The sequence below is a fragment of the Oncorhynchus clarkii genome, chromosome 16, assembly GCF_045791955.1.
Source record: "Oncorhynchus clarkii lewisi isolate Uvic-CL-2024 chromosome 16, UVic_Ocla_1.0, whole genome shotgun sequence".
In the NCBI taxonomy this organism is placed as follows: Eukaryota; Metazoa; Chordata; class Actinopteri; order Salmoniformes; family Salmonidae; genus Oncorhynchus; species Oncorhynchus clarkii.
The window spans coordinates 36,014,372-36,032,716 of NC_092162.1; positions in this window are offsets into that span (position 1 = coordinate 36,014,372).

Here is an 18,345-nt window from a genome sequence, read left to right on the forward strand (position 1 = left end):
CCAAATGTGGAAAAGATACAACCAAGAGCAGCACAGTCTAAACTAGCAACAGTCACAGCAAATGACCATTCTTATTTCATCAATACTATCAAGTACAAGTATATTAAGGTTATAATATTGTGGAGAACAATCTAATGAATAATTATATAAATGGAGGATCTTCAGAGGAGAAAGGGGAGGACCATCCTCAGTGAATTTCAGAACAAAATCTAAATAGTGAAACATTAAAGTTATGTTAAATATATTCACGTCACCAACTAATGTATTAAAATACAGTTTTGCAGTGAAGGTCTACAGTAACCTCAACAGCACTCGATAAGGTGGCACACCATGGTGTAGCTTCCGTCCTCCTCTGGGTACATTGACTTCAATACAAAACCAAGGAGGCTCATGGTTCTCACCCCCTTCCATAGACTTACACAGTAATTATGACAATTTACGGAGGACATCCTCCAACCGATCAGAACTCTTGCAGCATGAACTGACATGCTCATAAAAAAAAATATCGTCCTCCCTCATCTTAAACGGCACCAACCGACACTGAATTCAATGTAATTTATGACATAGGGCAAAGAAAAATGGACAAATTGTACCCTCTTGAATTGCTCTGTTTTCTCTACATTGTACATCAGTGTGAAACGCTTTTTTTTTTTTTAAATCTCACAAAATTAGTGCCTTTTTTACTCCTGTATGAAAAGGACTGTCAGTTATTGTATGACTTCTTCGGGAATATGAACTAGAGGTCGACCGATTAATTGGAATGGCTGATTTAATTAGGGTTGATTTCAGGTTTTCATAACAATCGGCAATCCGCATTTTGGGACACCGATTATGGCCGATTACATTGCACTCCATGAGGAGACTGCGTGGCAGGCTGACTACCTGTTATGCGAGTGCAGCAAGGAGCCAAGGTAAGGTGCTAGCTAGCATTAAACGTATCTTGTAAAAAACAATCAATCTTAACATAATCACTAGTTAACTACGCATGGTTGATGATATTACTAGTTTATCGAGCTTGTCCTGCGTTGCATATAATTGGTGCGGTGCCTGTAAATTTATCATTCAATCACAGCGGGTGATTTAACAAGCGCATTCGCGAAAAAAGCACTGTCGTTGCACCAATGTGCCTAACCATAAACATCAACGCCTTTCTTAAAATCAATATACAAGTATATATTTTTAAACATGCATATTTAGTTCATATTGCCTGCTAACATGAATTTCTTATAACTAGGGAAATTGTTTCACTTCTCTTGCGTTCCATGCAAGCAGTCAGGGTATATGCAGCAGTTTGGGCAGCCTGGCTCGTTGCGAACTGTGTGTCCATTTAAGTCCATTTATTACTAACAAAGGCCGTAATAAATTTGCCAGAATTGTACATAATTATGACATAACATTGAAGGTTGTGCAATGTAACAGAAATATTTTGACTTAGGGATGCCACCCGTTAGATAAAATATGGAACGGTTCCGCATTTCACTGAAGAATATGTTTTGCTTTCGAAATGATAGTTTCCGGATTTGACTTTATTAATGACCTAAGGCTCGTATTTCTGTGTGTTATTGTATTATAATAAAGTCTATGATTTGATAGAGCAGTCTGACTGAGTGGTGGTAGGCAGCAGCAGGCTCGTAAGCATTCATTCAAACAGCACTTTCCTGCATTTGCCAGCAGCTCTTCGCTGTGCTTCAAGCATTGTGCTGTTTGACTTCAAGCCTATCAACTCCCGAGATTAGGCTGGCAATACTAAAGTACCTAAAAGAACATCCAATAGTCAAAGGTCTATGAAGTACAAATGGTATAGAGAGAAACATTCCTATAATAACTACAACCTAAAATGTTTTACCTGGGAATATTGAAGACTCATGTTAAAAGGAACCACCAGCTTTCATATGTTCTCATGTTCTGAGCAAGGAACTGAAACGTTAGCTTTCTTACATAGCACATACTGTACTTTTACTTTCTTCTCCAACACTTTGTTTTTGCATTATTTAAACCAAATTGAACATGTTTCATTATTATTTGAGACTAAATTGATTTTATTGATGTATTATATTAAGTTAAAATAAGTGTTCATTCAGTATTGTCATTATTACAAATACATTTGTATAAATCGGCATCAGCTTTTTTTTGTCCTCCAATAATCGGTCTCAGCGTTGAAAAATCATAATCGGTCGACCTCTAATATGAGCCCATCACAGCCAGAAAAGGTGAGGAGTTTGTTATACAAAATAGGAAAAAGATTCCTATGTCGAATTATTTTAGATTCTAAAAATAAATAAAAAATTCGCTCTTCTCCCTAACAGCAAATGGGTGCATTCTTGTTCATATGTTTTCCAGTTTTAAAAAAATAACCTTTTCATCATATCCTCGATTAGCACAAAATACTTACTTGCCAGCTTGCAACAGAATATTTCAGCCACTAGCAGATGTGCGTACGCATGGTCTAAAGTTTGCAGGGAGGTGAGCACATTCTCACGCCAAGTTACTTTTTTATACATTGATAAATTCCTGTTTGCGTGAACTGGCGCACACACATTTTGGGGTATATTTTGTATGTACACACGTAAATGAGGCCCCTGGACATTACACCTGACTGCACTGATCTCATGACCTGGTCATACTCTGGATCCTATTCGTAAGCTATGAGCCTAGGGCTAGGGCTTTTATTGTCGGGTAATGTGAATTGGAAACACTCTTGGCCTAAGGTGTATCAAACCCTTTCAAACCTAGTTATTATTCATCCTGAATCTGATATCAAAGCACCTAGAGACAACTTCAATGGACAACATACTCTGTCGTTTAGTGGACTTATTTTCCTTTGCAAAATGCTTTTCTATGACGTGAAAGAGTGAATGTCTTGTAAACGCATTCCTCTGACAAAGACCATTTGATACTGATGTCTGAATTGGGAAAGACCTTGTACTCAACATTACAATTAAACAAGACACATATTACTTTTTATTGTATTTTATAACTGAATCAAATGGTACTAGTTATTTTACTGTAGTTATTGTATTCTGCCTGCTGGACCCGTGAGACAAACTGTCATATCCAGGATGGATGTACTCCACCCCTCCTGCCCGCTGACTGCACATGTTCATAACCTGTAATACATTACACAGATGGAAGCGGTTTCATCACCCACTGGAGACTTGAACACAGAACTTCACTCAGAGAGCTGTGCATGCCAGTGTGTCAGACAGCCACATCTTTAGATTTGGGCAAATAGACTATAGAAATGCCACTGGTTAGGCAGCTGAAGTTGTACACTAAACAGAACAGATTTTGATTTGTTAGGTAAAGTGTAGGCATGCTGTCTTTAGAAGCACATCAATATGATATGTACAGCAGAAAATGTATCAAGCTGGGCGGCATTTGTGCAATGTCCACATGTAGCCTACACCTCAACAGATAAGTTATAGCCAGTTATACAATATTGTTCTAGGACAGCTGAGCTGACTGAAGACCACGGGCATTCAACTCGCAGTAGTTGATATCGGTTCCACGGTAACATGTATTTGTGCCTAACTGTTTTCTTGCCTGGAAACGGTATATTGATGATATTTTTGTTCTATGGAGGGTGATGCAGAACAGCTCCAGGCGTTCCATGCTTTTCTTAACTCCTGTTCTGATCATTTGAGATTTACTATGCAATCTGATACACGTCAAATCAGTTTTCTTGATCTTCTGATCTTGTGTGAAGATAATGTTCTATACACTGATCTTTACAGGAAGCCTACTGATCGTAACAGTTTGTTGAGGGCTGATAGTTGTCACCCACTTCCCTTGAAAAATAGTTTGCCCTACAGCCAATTCTGTCAAATCAAAAGAATTTGCAAAAAACAATCAGATTTCAACAGAAATATGGCTGAGACACAAAGAAAGTTCAAGGAGAAGGGCTACAAAAATTATTAGATTAATATTGCTTTTGAGAAAATTCAAAACAAAACATGACCTTTTTCAAGGTCAGTCTCGCAAAAAGACGCATTCTTGTGTTCTAACTACCCGCTATTCAAAGCGTTCTGAACAAATTAATGGAATCGTTCACAAACATTGGCACATTCTAAAATCCGATAATAGTCTCGGTAATGTGTTTTCGGACCTTCCCTTGGTCGTATACTCGTGGGGCAGAAATCTGAGACCAATTGGTACGCTCTGATTTACCACCCCAAGATATTCCTGAACAATGTGCTCAATGTAATGGCACTTATAAATGTAGATCCTTCAAACACCCACAAACAGGGAAATCGATCCCAATCAAAGGTGTTATTACGTGCTCCACTAAGGCAGTTATTTATCTTATAACTTGTCCTTGTGGTAACAAATTGTGGGTAAAACAAAGCTTGAATTAAAAGTACGTATCTCAGAGCATCGTAGCACCATTAGGTGTAAAAACTGTACTTACCCAGTTGCGGCCCACTTCTTGGAGGAAGGCCACTTGATTTCGTCTCTGCGTTATATTGGCATCGAACATGTCACCATCCCTAGGAGAGGGGGTGACCTTGATCATTTATTGTTAAAACGAGAGGCTGCCTGGATCTTTAACTTAAAGACCCTTGCTCCCTTCGGTCTCAACGTAGACTTTGATCTGAAGCCATTCTTGTGATTATTGTGACTGCCATTGTAATTGTTTGTAAGCTTGTGTAGTCAAAAATGAATTTATGATCGTATTCTATCCATTTGTTTTTTGTATGGTGTTCTTTATATGCCATTTTAATATTTGAGAATTAACCAATGATATTAGGCCACTCTTGGCCATGATTACAGACGCCTGTGTCTTTTGACACTATATAAACGAGTCATCCCGCAGTGTTTGTGATTATACCCTGACGAAGACAGCTTGGCTGTTGAAACGTTGGTAATTAAATGTTTGCATCCAAGCTCCAAGCTCTGCAGTCGCCCTTCATGCGTAGTACAGAGAATTTTAATTGTCGATACTTCCTCAATTCCCAACTTGGAAGTCATCTAGTCTTCTAAACTTCAATGTCTAGTTTCTGGGGGTTCATTTGAATTTAGAAAGTGCTCCATTATTAAATAAAATAATTGTTTTGCTCCATGAAGTAATTCAACAATGTGTACGCTGAAATCTTGTCTATTTCAAATCTTCTCTCATTGATTGAGACAGGCGGGTGTCCACCCTAAACTGCCGCATGTCATGACACTCACCTGTCTCGATCCACAAGATAATATTTTAAAAAGACAAGATGGCGGCTTACACATTGTTGGATTATTTCTTGGACCAAAACGTTTATTTCATAATGGAGCATTTTCTAAATTCAAACGAACCCCCTGCAACTAGACATGGCATTTTGGAAGACATGTTGTCTTCCAAGTCGGGAATTGAGGAAGTACTGACAATTTAAAAGTTTGGTTAAATTGTCTGTGCTGAGCTTAACATTATCTTCCTAATATATCACAGCGTTGCTGAATACTCATTTCTAATTGGCTAGAAGGACATTCTAGAATGGACATTAAAACCAGATAACAGGACACTTGCAATCATAAGGCAATATGTGCCTACACACGCAGACCGTACTTGCTGCAAAGTTACAGAAAGCTAAACCAACAACCACACAAACTGAATACATTGTAAGTTCAGATCGAATTAAGAAAAAATGTAACTAGTAAGCATTGATTTGTTTTTGCAGAATGCATTTGTCTGGTCCCCTTCCGCTGCTATGCTGTCAAATCATGTTTCTAGTTTCACCAGCTGTTTTCAGCTATTCATATTTTGAATTTAGTTGTCATATTGGCAGGTTCACCAGCAACATACTACTTAGCTAGCTTCTAGTCTAGTGTTTGATATGCAATCTCCTCTTAGTTAACAGTCAGTGTTGACGAGCGTCCTGACGAAGACAAACTTTTCTAGCTATGCCAGGCAATATCGGGGATCATCAGCTCATTGTTATGGATGTATCGAAATGTCTGTCAATAAAACGATACATAAAGGATGAACGACTGGGTTGCATCTATAGCAACCAAAAGATGAGAAAGTATGAATTTGCTTATAAAATATAAACATTTTATTTATTTTTTGGTAACGGCAAATGTTTGCTTTAGTATTGTTTTCTTTGGCAACTGTGGTATAAGCGGGATAAACGACTCCGTTCTGTACACTCGGCTCCGCCGTCCTGCCAACATGATTTTTAATGACTACCCATCTCTGTACCCTACACATACAGATAATTGTAAGGTCCCTCAGTCGGGCAGTGAATTTCAAGCACAGATTCAACGACAAATACCAGGGAGGTTTTCCAATGCTGCACGTAGAAGGGCCCCTATCGGTAAAACACCCAGTCACTACAAAGATACAGGTGTCCTTCCTAACTCAATTGATGGAGAGGAAGGTAACCGCTCAGGGATTTTACCATGAAGCCAATGGTGATTTTAAACCAGTTAGAGTTTAATGGCTGTGATAGGAAAAAACTGAAGATTAGATCAACAACATTGTATTTACTCCACAATACTAACCTAAATAACAGAGTGAAAAGGTGGAAGACTGTACAGAATAAAAATATTCCAAAACATGTATCCTGTTTGCAATAAGGCACTAAAGTAATGCTGCAAAAAATGTGCCAAAGATATTAACTTTGTGTCCTGAATACAAAGTATTTGTTTAGAGCAAATCCAACACATCTCTGAGTACCACTCTTCATATTTTCAAGAATGGTTGTGGCTGCATCATGTTATGGGTATGCTTGTCATCGACACGGACAAGGAAGTTTTTAAGGATAAAAATAAAATGGCGCTAAGCACAGGCAAATTCTTAGAGGAAAACCTGGTTCAGTCTGCTTTCCAGACACTGGGAGAGACACAGGGAGAAAATGCAGGGCTAAATATACACAAGTTACTTTCCAAGACGACATTGAATGTTCCTGAGTGGCGTAGTTAGTTTTGGCTTAAATCGGCTTAAATCTATGGTAAGACTTGAAAATTAACAACCAACTTGACAGAGCTTGAAGAATTGTACAATCCAGGTTTGCAAAGATCTTTAAAAAAAAAGGCCATGGATCAGAAAACCAGTCAGTATCTGGTGTGACCACCATTTGCCGCCAGCGGGACACTTCTCCACATAGAGTTGATCAGGCTGCTTATTGTGGCCTGTGGAATGTTGTCTCACTCAATGGCTGTACGAAGTTGCTGGATATTGGCGTTAACTGGAACACGCTGTCATACACGTCGATCCCAAACAGGCTCAATGTCTGGTGAGTAAGTAGGCCATGGAAAAACTGGTTTCAGATGCCACAAATTGTTTAGAGATCCTTGCGACATAGTGCTGTGACAGCAGTGGATGATGGTGGCGGATGAATGGCACGACGATGGGCCTCAGGATTTCGTCACGGTATCTCTGTGCAATCAAATTGCCATCGATAAAATGCAATTGGGTTCATTGTCTGTAGCTTATGCCTACCCATACCATAACCCCACCGCCACATAGGCATTCACAAGGTTGACATCAGCAAACCACTTGCCCACACGATGCCATACGTCTGTGGTTGTGAGGCCGGTTGGACCTACAGCTAAATTCTCTAAAACTATGTTGGAGGCGGTTTATGGTAGAGAAATTAACATTAAATTCTCTGTCAACAACTCTGGGGGACATTCCTGCAGTCAGCATGCCAATTGCACGCTCCCTCAAGACTTGATATCTGTGGCATTGTGTTGTGTGACACAACTGCACATTTTAGTGGCCTTTTATTGTCCCCAGCACAAGGTGCACCTGTGTAATGATCATCCTGTTTAATCAGCTTCTTGATATGCCACACCTGTCAGTTGCATAGATTCTCTTAGCAAAGGAGAAATGCTCACTACCAGGGATGTTTTGGGGTTTTTGTGAGTGGGAAATTTCGGGGATCTTTTTTTTCAGCTCATGAAACATATCACCAACACTTTAATGTCAAAGTGGAATTTTAATTCATGGAAATTAAAACACTAATATACAGTGAACAAAAATATAAACGCAGCATGTAAAGTATTTTGTGTTGGTAAAAAAAGGCAGGGAAAGTGGAGAGAAAATAGGGAAGTGAGGAGAGTGATGGAGAGGGGAGAGGGTAGAGGGAAATGAGAAAATGTGAAAAGCCAAGGGGTGTGAATACTTTCTGAAAGCACTGTACCTACCATCTCTCTAAAAAGTCAGGTAAACAATACTTTCTGAAAGCACTGTACCTACCATCTCTCTAAAAAGTCAGGTAAATAATACTTTCTGAAAGCACTGTACCTACCATCTCTCTAAAAAGTCAGGTAAATAATACATTCTGAAAGCACTGTACCTACCATCTATCTAAAAAGTCAGGTAAACAATACTTTCAATCCCGCACAAAACAAGGGCGGGTTTACTAGCCTTAAATAAGGAAGCACATCAGGAAAACACAATTAGACACAGGTGCAACTAATAAGACAAAACAAACAGAAAAAGGAAAAGGGATCGGTGGCGGCTAGTAGGCCGGTGACGACGAGCACCGCCCGAACAGGCAGGGGAGCCAACTTCGGGGGGAGTCGTGACACTGTCCCTAAAAATAAACAACAAAAAACTGTAAGAAATAACTATAGAGTTGAAAAATACCTCGGGGCACCACGGAAAATCTTCAAATTACAAAGTTATAATCTTTTAATTTTCCTGATCAAGTAGTCTTCTAATTAATTATTTATTCTTTACCTCACATCAGTCTCATCTGAACGTCGTAAATTGTTGATTATCTGAACGAACCCAGCCTTTACTATAAATCATCCATACACCAATTGGCTCAATTATTTATTCACTAACTAACTACATAATCACAGAAATTCATAAACAAACAAACAGTAGATAATGGTTACTAACAATGGAAGGGAAGATTCCCTAGTGGACTAAACAAAAACAGTTTGGCTATAACACGATAGATTCAGAGAGAAGAGAAGGGGGTTTTGGAAGGAAGAATAAAGAACATTTGTCTTTATCGGAGCTGAGAAGCTATTCTTACATAAATACATATGCCGCTAGGCTCATTTGGAAAAGCAATGCACTGTATTTACGTGAAGCTGTTGATGTGAGGCTCTGGTTTGCTCTGTTCTTTGTGGAATCTTCTGGGTCGTCATGTGGTCTGAGGTTCATCTCGCGCTGGAGATTCGTCCATGTCAGTCAGTGTTCTCCTACTAGATTTGCACATATATTCAGCTACAGTCTGATATATGCTAGTTTAGTATGCACTTCTTCTTTAGGTGATCAATAGTTCAGAGTTCATACCATTTCAAGTGTGGCTTAATCTCTCACGCTTCCTAGCCTGTAGGGTTAAAAAAGTTTAATCTTTACTCATTTATTTTATACAAGAATTAGATGCAAACCTCAACTGAGGCACCTATATAAACAGAGTTAGGGTAATGTGGCTGTATTGTCTTTCATGAGGTCACAAACATGAAACAAAACGGACGTAGCTGGCTTCTCCACCGACCGTTTACACATTCTCCAAATTATGAATATTGTTCCATTCTCAAATTCTGGGATGTAGTAGAATTGGGCCAGAGAATCCCTTCGTCTTATGTCATGGAAATATTCAGTCAATCATATTTCTCAAGTACCGGAGCCTGTGAGTTTAAATAGACTTTTATTACAATATAATACAAGCCGAGCTGGTTCATGAAATCAACTATCTTTCCAGTCTTGGCACATACTTCTTATACATTTTTCCTCCTGACGTCACACAGTAACTCCTCTTAATGACTCATCCCTTCTGGCATTTATCCACAGTTATCCTATTGCCTTGCACTAATTTTTGTTTGGTTTCACATTAGGGCATGGAACCTGTAGAGCCACACCAATAGTTCAAAAATACAGACATGTTCTCAACTAAGACATGTTCATGCATGTAGGACCATAGCAATAGTCCTTGGCACTTTACAGAAATAACCATGTCATCCTGCTAACTCCTCTGAAAGGGACACCCATGTTCTGGAAAACACCCAAGAGACGTAACCATAGCAACAGTACATATTAGGCCATAACACAGTTACAGGAATAACCAGTCGTGTTCACTTCCCAGACATGTCTAATGGTGTCTAATGACCCAGAGCACCCATAGAGAGCACTCGTTTTGCTGACTATCCTGAAATGTATAATGGCCACACATGTTCTGGAAAATTCTCAATACTTACTGTGAAACTCTCTCTCCATACTGCATGGCCAGGGAGAGTCTCTTTACGGAATGTATGACGTGGGTGTTAAGTTGTAAAACTGCCCCTCCTCCCCTCCTAACAGGAGAGGGGGTTTGGTTGTTCACATCTCTGCTAGCCAATTCACTGAAAGAGCTAGCATCATGTCAACCACCTCTTCCAGGGCAATAGAACGTCTCTCTATACTCAGCCAGGGGGCGCTAAGAATCATGTCTAAACCAATTTAAGATGGGATGAGATTGCCTGAAAAGATCTGTACACAATTCCTGGAAGCTGAATGGCCTGCATACTCACCAGACATGTCAACCATTGAGCATGTTAGGGATGCTCTGGATCGACATGTACGACAGCTTCTTCCAGCTCCCGCCAATATTCAGTAACTTTGCACAGCCATTGAAAAGAAGTGGGACAACATTCTACAGGCCACAATCAACAGCCTGATCAACTCTATGCGAAGGAGATGTGCCACGCTGCATGAGGTAAATTTGGTGGTCACACCAAATAGTGACTGGTTTTCTGATCCACCCCCCTACCTTTTTTAAAGGTATCTGTGACCAACAGATACATATCTGTATTCCCAGTCATATGAAATCCATAGAATAGGGCCTAGTGCATTTATTTATATTGACTGATTTCCTGTAACACAGTAAAATCAGATTAATTGTTGAATGTTGCATTTCATATTTTTGTTCAGTGTAGTTGAATAAGGAGTGTTATGATGGAGCAAAAGCCTGCACACCCAGTAGTTTATTGGTCTAGAACAGTGTTTCCCAACAGGGGGTATGTGTACCCCTAGGGGTATGTGGGATGTCCCCAGAGGATACATGGGAATATATATTTTTTTTATGTGAAAAACGAATATTCAGAAAATATATCACCTCCTGATGATTATGATGACTGACCGTGTTAGAATAAAAAAACAAGGCTTAATCATGCTCTCTCTATCGGTCTCTCGTCTGCAGGTATGTTTTGATGTGAGAGACGGTGCCAGTCCCCTTAGCGCCACCTCACCCGCTCTTAAGATAACCTTCGGGCCGACTAGGAGCCTGGTTAGGAGACACCACAAGAGACACTATAATTGTGATGAACTGAGAGAGTATTAGGTAGCATTGGAATTCATTAATCTTATGCTGTCTTCCCTGCTCCTCTGTTCTTACCTCTTTCCTTTTGTCTTCTATACCTCTCCCCACCTTTCTTCCTCTTTTTATAATGCAAACCATATGTGCATTGAAGTACAGATTGAACTTGTATTCATAATAGAATATTGCAATTATAATATTTATAACACCTGGATAATGAACTTTCAATAAAGCGTTTCACATTCTCCGCTGGTTGAAATTAAGTATATCATTGAAATACTATCCTGTGTCCTCAGATTAATGCAGATGAAGGGAGTTAGATATGCATAGGAAGTGTGGTGTACTGTTTTTTTCTGTATATTACAAATCAGCCTTCACTTAAATCATGTTTCTAGTCTATTGATGTCCAATGAGCAGGAGTGGTAAACACTGTTGGTGTATAATTGTAATACCTACATGCAGACACAGCATCATTCAAAGAATGGAGTTTGATACACCTGGTATTGGATATGACTGAAAAAGAATGTCTCAGAGATTCATACCTGAACCACAACTTATTTACCAAGGTAGAGTACATGATCAGTGAATATATTCAATGTGCAGGCTGCAATGTGGGGATCTCATGCTTGGTAATAGCTACAGTACATGTATATAGGACATGGCCCAATAAAGTTATTATATTCTACTCTATCCATAGGCTTCATTAATGCCATTCAGACTTGAAGTTGATACTACAACTATGATAGCTGAGGTTCATAGGTTCTGAACTAATATTCATACTAAGCGTTTCAGGGTCCATACACAGATCGGGTACACAGTTATTTTTATCCTCCACTACACAATAAGCAAATAAATAGTTAGCTATGTTACTTCAACTGTATTGCAAGGCAAGCTTACACAATTGTACGTATAGTTTACAGTAAATGCTTTAGCTAGCTAGATTCTTTACATCCACTGTTTGATGGTTTTCTCAGGAGTCCCTAAAACATTAAACCACACAAATTAAAATTCCATACTCAATGTCATAACACCAGCTCGCTAGCTGGCTAAATAGTGATTTTCGTAAATTAACTTCATGACAAAAAAGTATGCACAAACGTTTGTCTCTAACTATTCCTCTCAATTATAAATGTTTTGATTGACTCGTTATGACATTATAACTACTTTCATTTGGTTCCACCGTAATGTTTTGTCAGCCATCTTTGTTGGAGAAAGTCACCAGGGATAGGTGGCTCGTGTCAAATTCGTCATTGGAACCACTCGATATGATTGGTCATATAAAAACCTTGGGACTCAAATGCATAATCGGTGGACTGGAGCAATGAAGCTGGGTACCTCTAAGTCCCGCAGTTTTAAGCTTGCAACTATTAAATGAGGAACCACTGTACCGATAGTAGTGGTGGCGCTTGGCTTGCACGTGCAAATTCAGCACAGACAACATTATATAATACAATTGTGTTATTTGACATGTAAAATTAAAAGCTTATCTACCTCGTCAAATAGTATTATATGACACCGAGGTAAAGACAATTTCAGGTTGGATATTCGCGCTTTCAAACCTCAATACCCCTTAACCAACAGTACAGTTTTAAAAAAGTAAATAAAGAGCATCAGTAAAATAACAATAGCGAGGCTATATACAGGGGAGAGTCAATGTGGAGGCTACATACAGGGGCTACTGGTACAGAGTCAATGTGGAGGCTATATACAGGGTATTACGGTACAGAGTCAATGTGGAGGCTATATACAGTAAGGTACCAGTACAGAGTCAATGTGGAGGCTATATACAGGGGCTACTGGTACAGAGTCAATGTGGAGGCTACATACAGGGGCTACTGGTACAGAGTCAATGTGGAGGCTCTATACAGGGTATTACGGTACAGAGTCAATGTGGAGGCTATATACAGGGGGTACCAGTACAGAGTCAATGTGGAGGCTATATACAGGGGGTACTGGTACAGAGTCAATGTGGAGGCTATATACAGGGGGTACCAGTACAGGGTCAATGTGGAGGCTATATACAGGGGGTACTGGTACAGAGTCAATGTGGAGGCTATATACAGGGGGTACTGGTACAGAGTCAATGTGGAGGCTATATACAGGGGCTACTGGTACAGAGTCAATGTGGAGGCTATATACATGGGGTACCGGTACAGCGAATGTGGAGGCTATATAGGCGAGCTTCAATGCCATACAACTCTCCTTCCGTGGCCTCCAATTGCTCTTAAATACAAGTAAAACTAAATGCATGCTCTTCAACCGATCGCTGTCTGCACCTGCACGCCTGTCCAACATCACTACTCTGGATGGCTCTGACTTAGAATTTGTGGACAACTACAAATACCTAGGTGTCTGGTTAGACTGTAAACTCTCCTTCCAGACTCACATCAAACATCTCCAAACCAAAGTTAAATCTAGAATTGGCTTCCTATTTCGCAACAAAGCATCCTTCACTCATGCTGCCAAACACACCCTTGTAAAACTGACCATCCTACCAATCCTCGACTTCGGCGATGTCATTTACAAAATAGCCTCCAATACCCTACTCAATAAACTGGATGCAGTCTATCACAGTGCCAACCGTTTTGTCACCAAAGCCCTATATTCTACCCACCACTGCGACCTGTATGCTCTCGTTGGCTGGCCCTTGCTTCATACTTGTCGCCAAACCCTCTGGCTCCAGGTCATCTACAAGACCCTGCTAGGTAAAGTCCCCCCTTATCTCAGCTCGCTGGTCACCATAGCAGCACCAACCTGTAGCACGCGCTCCAGCAGGTATCTCTCTCTGGTCACCCCCAAAATCAATTCTTACTTTGGCCGCCTCTCCTTCCAGTTCTCTGCTGCCAATGAACTACAAAAATCTCTGAAACTGGAAACACTTATCTCCCTCACTAGCTTTAAGCACCAGCTGTCAGAGCAGCTCACAGATTACTGCACCTGTACATCTATAATTTAGCCCAAACAACTACCTCTTCCCCTACTGTATTTATTTATTTAGCTCCTTTGCACCCCATTATGTTTGTTTCTACTTTGCACATTCTTCCACTGCAAATCTACCATTCCAGTATTTTACTTGTTATATTGTATTTACTTTGCCACCATGGCCTTCTTTTGCCTTTACCTCCCTTATCTCACCTAATTTGCTCACATTGTATATAGACTTATTTTTTCTACTATATTATTGACTGTATGTTTGTTTTACTCCATGTGTAACTCTGTGTCGTTGTATGTGTCGAACTGCTTTGCTTTATCTTGGCCAGGTCGCAGTTGTAAATGAGAACTTGTTCTCAACTTGCCTACCTGGTTAAATAAAGGTGAAATAAATAAAAATAAATGTAAAAAAATATATACAGGGGATACCGGTACAGAGAATGTGGAAGCTATATACAGGGGATACCGGTAGAGAGAATGTGCGGGGGCACTGGTTAGTCGGGTTAATATATACATGTAGGTAGAGATATTAAAGTGACATGCATAGATAGAGTAGCAGCAAATAGTCTGGGTAGCCATTTGATTAGATGTTCAGGAGTCTTATGGCTTGGGGGTAGAATCTGTTTAGAAGCCTCTTGGACCTAGACTTGGCGCTCCGGTACTGCTTGCTGTGAGGTAGCAGAGAGAGCTGTGACTCCACTGGCAAGCCCAGCCTCGGAATGCTGAAGCCCCCGAAGTGAAAACCTTCTCCGTGGTTGAAGAGAATGTGTTCCCCACTGAAAAAAGGAAAGGGGGGGACATTCAAGTCCATAAGTAACACTAGTTGGAGAACACAATCCTCTTAAGTGGTGATGTTTTACTGATGTGGGCCGTGTTACTTCGATGATCATGGTTTTGCATCTAACCTTCCACCTCCAGAAGTCAGTCCCTCCAGAAACATATGACTCTTCTCTCTATTGCTCTTTGATTGGTACCAGGTGGGGAGAGCTCTGCTTTGAAGAGAGAAGCTATGTCTGGCCAAAAGAGGTTTCTCAGCATAGATGAAAACCTCTCTGAAGAGGCTTGAGTGTCTATTCATGTAAGGCAGGAGACCTAGACACTCCAGACCCTCTTTGAATCTATAAAGTAAAAAAAGTCAATGAATTTGCCCTGAAGAATTGAACTAAACTTGAGATTCCTTAGATATATGGAAACTCACTGCTCAGAGCATCCCGTGTCCTGCTTTCTAAGTAGAACTTAGTGGCTGACTCCACCAGGGCCTCTCCAATGTACGAATGTATCACACTGGACCCAACATAACCACTTCCTGTGCCTCATCAACAGCTTGTGCTAACTGGATCTTAGATTGTTTATTGAACTGTGTTTGGGGGAAAATTAGCAAAACAAACTGATTATCACTACCCTTAAAGATTGACTGCCAGGAAAAGGAAACCAGATCCATGTGGAAAAGTTCTCATGAACTACAATCCTAATGGTTTTCAAACTTAGTGCAAATTAACTGTAGCATAACATCCATCACAGTATAAAGTCACTTACCTTCTCCAACTTCTCTCTGAAGTCATATTCCACAATTTCTTTCAGTTCTGGCACAGGAGGTTGTAGGCCACACTGTAGAGCCTCTCAGACAAAATGTGGCTCTACACCCCCATGTACCAGACAGACAGCAGTCATGTGGCCCACCTGCTTGTATACGCCATCATAGAGTGATGTCACATAGAAGACAAACCGTAAATAAAGGACACATTACATACAAAAATCAAATGTCTTACTCAAGTCATACATAATGCCATAAACAAACGTGTCTTTGTTGGTGTAAAGTTTAACTTACCTTGAGTTGCAAGAAAGGCATTTTTCCCAATCAGGCCCCTCAAATATTGCAGAGGAATGGATGGCTCTCATTAGCAGCCGGGGAAAATCTTGAGGGACCACCCTCATCAGCTGCCCCTTTTCCGTCAGCATCCCTAAAAAAGCATCCCTAAAAAACGTTAAAGCAGGCTCTCTGAAAGCCTCTCATTGCACATAAACGTTGTCTCTCATCACGTTAATTCTGTTGGCATCTCATTAATTTCAGCAGTGTTTGGACGTCAACACTAAAAGAGACATTCAGAATAACAAAGCTCAGATACTTCCTACAATTCATCTGTAATAACAAGACATTTCATTATTTACAGGGATGACTTACTCATTGTCATCACCAACATCAACAGAAGAGTGAGGTGAAGGAGAACGATAAGCCTCAGGGAAAGGTGGAGGGGAGGCCACAGGAAGTGGTATAGGTGGACGGGGGCCACAAGAAGTGGTGCAGAAGATGAGTGGCCACAGGAAGTGGTATAGGTGGAGGGGGGCCACAAGAAGTGGTGCAGAAGATGGGGGGCCACAAGAAGTGGTGCAGAATATGGGGGGCAACAGGAAGTGGTATAGGTGGAGGGGGGCCACAAGAAGTGGTATAGGTGGAGGGGGGCCACAAGAAGTGGTGCAGAATATGGGGGGCCACAGGAAGTGGTATAGGTGGAGGGGGGCCACAAGAAGTGGTGCAGAAGATGGGGGGCCACAAGAAGTAGTGCAGAAGATGGGGGGCCACAGGAAGTGGTGCAGAAGATGGGGGGCCACAAGAAGTGGTGCAGAAGATGGAGGGCCACAAGAAGTGGTGCAGAAGATGGAGGGCCACAAGAAGTGGTGCAGAAGATGGAGGGCCACAGGAATAGGTGCTGCCACAAGTGTAGCCTTATTTGTAGATGTACTCTGTAAAAGGTCATTTAAAGGCTTATACATTTAAAAAACATGGAGATAACAAAGCAGCAGACCAAATATTAAATTAACATCCAAAATGTGGAACAATGTTAATGAACAGTCTACCGCGGATCACAACTATAAGTTCTTCCGTTAGCCCTCTAAAGGCTACAACAAGGGTTTGTTCTAGACTGTTTCCTGCAGCGGAAGATGTGTGATTACAATATCTACTTCAATTGGAAAAATAACCACGTTTATCTTGGTGAGTCAAGAGGACAGACTCTCCTGTTGTTCACACTTAGGCACAAATAGTTTGCTCCAACTGTTTTTGCCTCCGTGGGTCCTCAATATAAGCATGTTTGTTAATTTCACGATGCATATATTCTATCAATCACAGAAGTAGCAGAAACACAATAAACCAAATATTATCCACATGAGTGACATATGGTATCAAGGGCCATTGCTTACTGAACTGTTAGTTGTTGGTGAACAAGTTGTTGATGAACAATTTGAGATGTTACAATGTACAACTTCTCACCAGTGATGTATCTTTGTGATAGACACAATTATCTACATCTACCTTATCAGTTTGTGGTTTCCATCAAGGTGCCATTACGAGTTTGGTCCAGCAACACGGTATGACCTTCTATGCAGCCTCTGCGACATGGCTGTGAGGGCAGTCACCCTCGGGTTAACACGAAGCATGCTGTCCCTCACTCTGCATCTCTGCACCCAGAGCCCTTAATGGTGATCGAACAGCCTCCGGCCCACGTTTGTCGTTCCCAGCCACCAAGTCCTTAATCTTTTCATCCAGAGCCAAGTCTGACATGTCAGAATATAACAGGTCATGTGACAGATTGAAGTGTCTGGGGAAAAAAGTACCAATGGACAGGGATGAGGTCATGCATATCATCATAGTCCTTTTAAAGTTGTGTCTTGATTGACGTCATTCTAAATTGTTTGATTGGTAAGAAACTGGAAACCATGCATCTAAAGTCTGTAGTTTATAGCATTACTCCCAATAACTGGAAACCATGCATCTAAAGTCTGTAGTTTATAGCATTACTCCCAATAACTGGAAACCATGCATCTAAAGTCTGTAGTTTATAGCATTACTCCCAATAACTGGAAACCATGCATCTAAAGTCTGTAGTTTATAGCATTACTCCCAATAACAACTGAAAACCATGCATCTAAACTCTGTAGTTTATTGCATTACACCCAAGAACAACTGGAAACAAGACGGTGCCGTTGACTGTGGCTACGGCCGGGGTGTGCGGCTAAGGAACGTTATCAAGCAAACTAGTAACTAATTTAGCAATCCAGCCATTTACATACCAGCATTCATTACAACAAAATATATATTCTACATACACTAGCTAAATATAAAAAACTCCCTTGGTCTAATCAGACTTACAACATTAGCGACACATAGGCCTAAGTTACTTGCACTGCG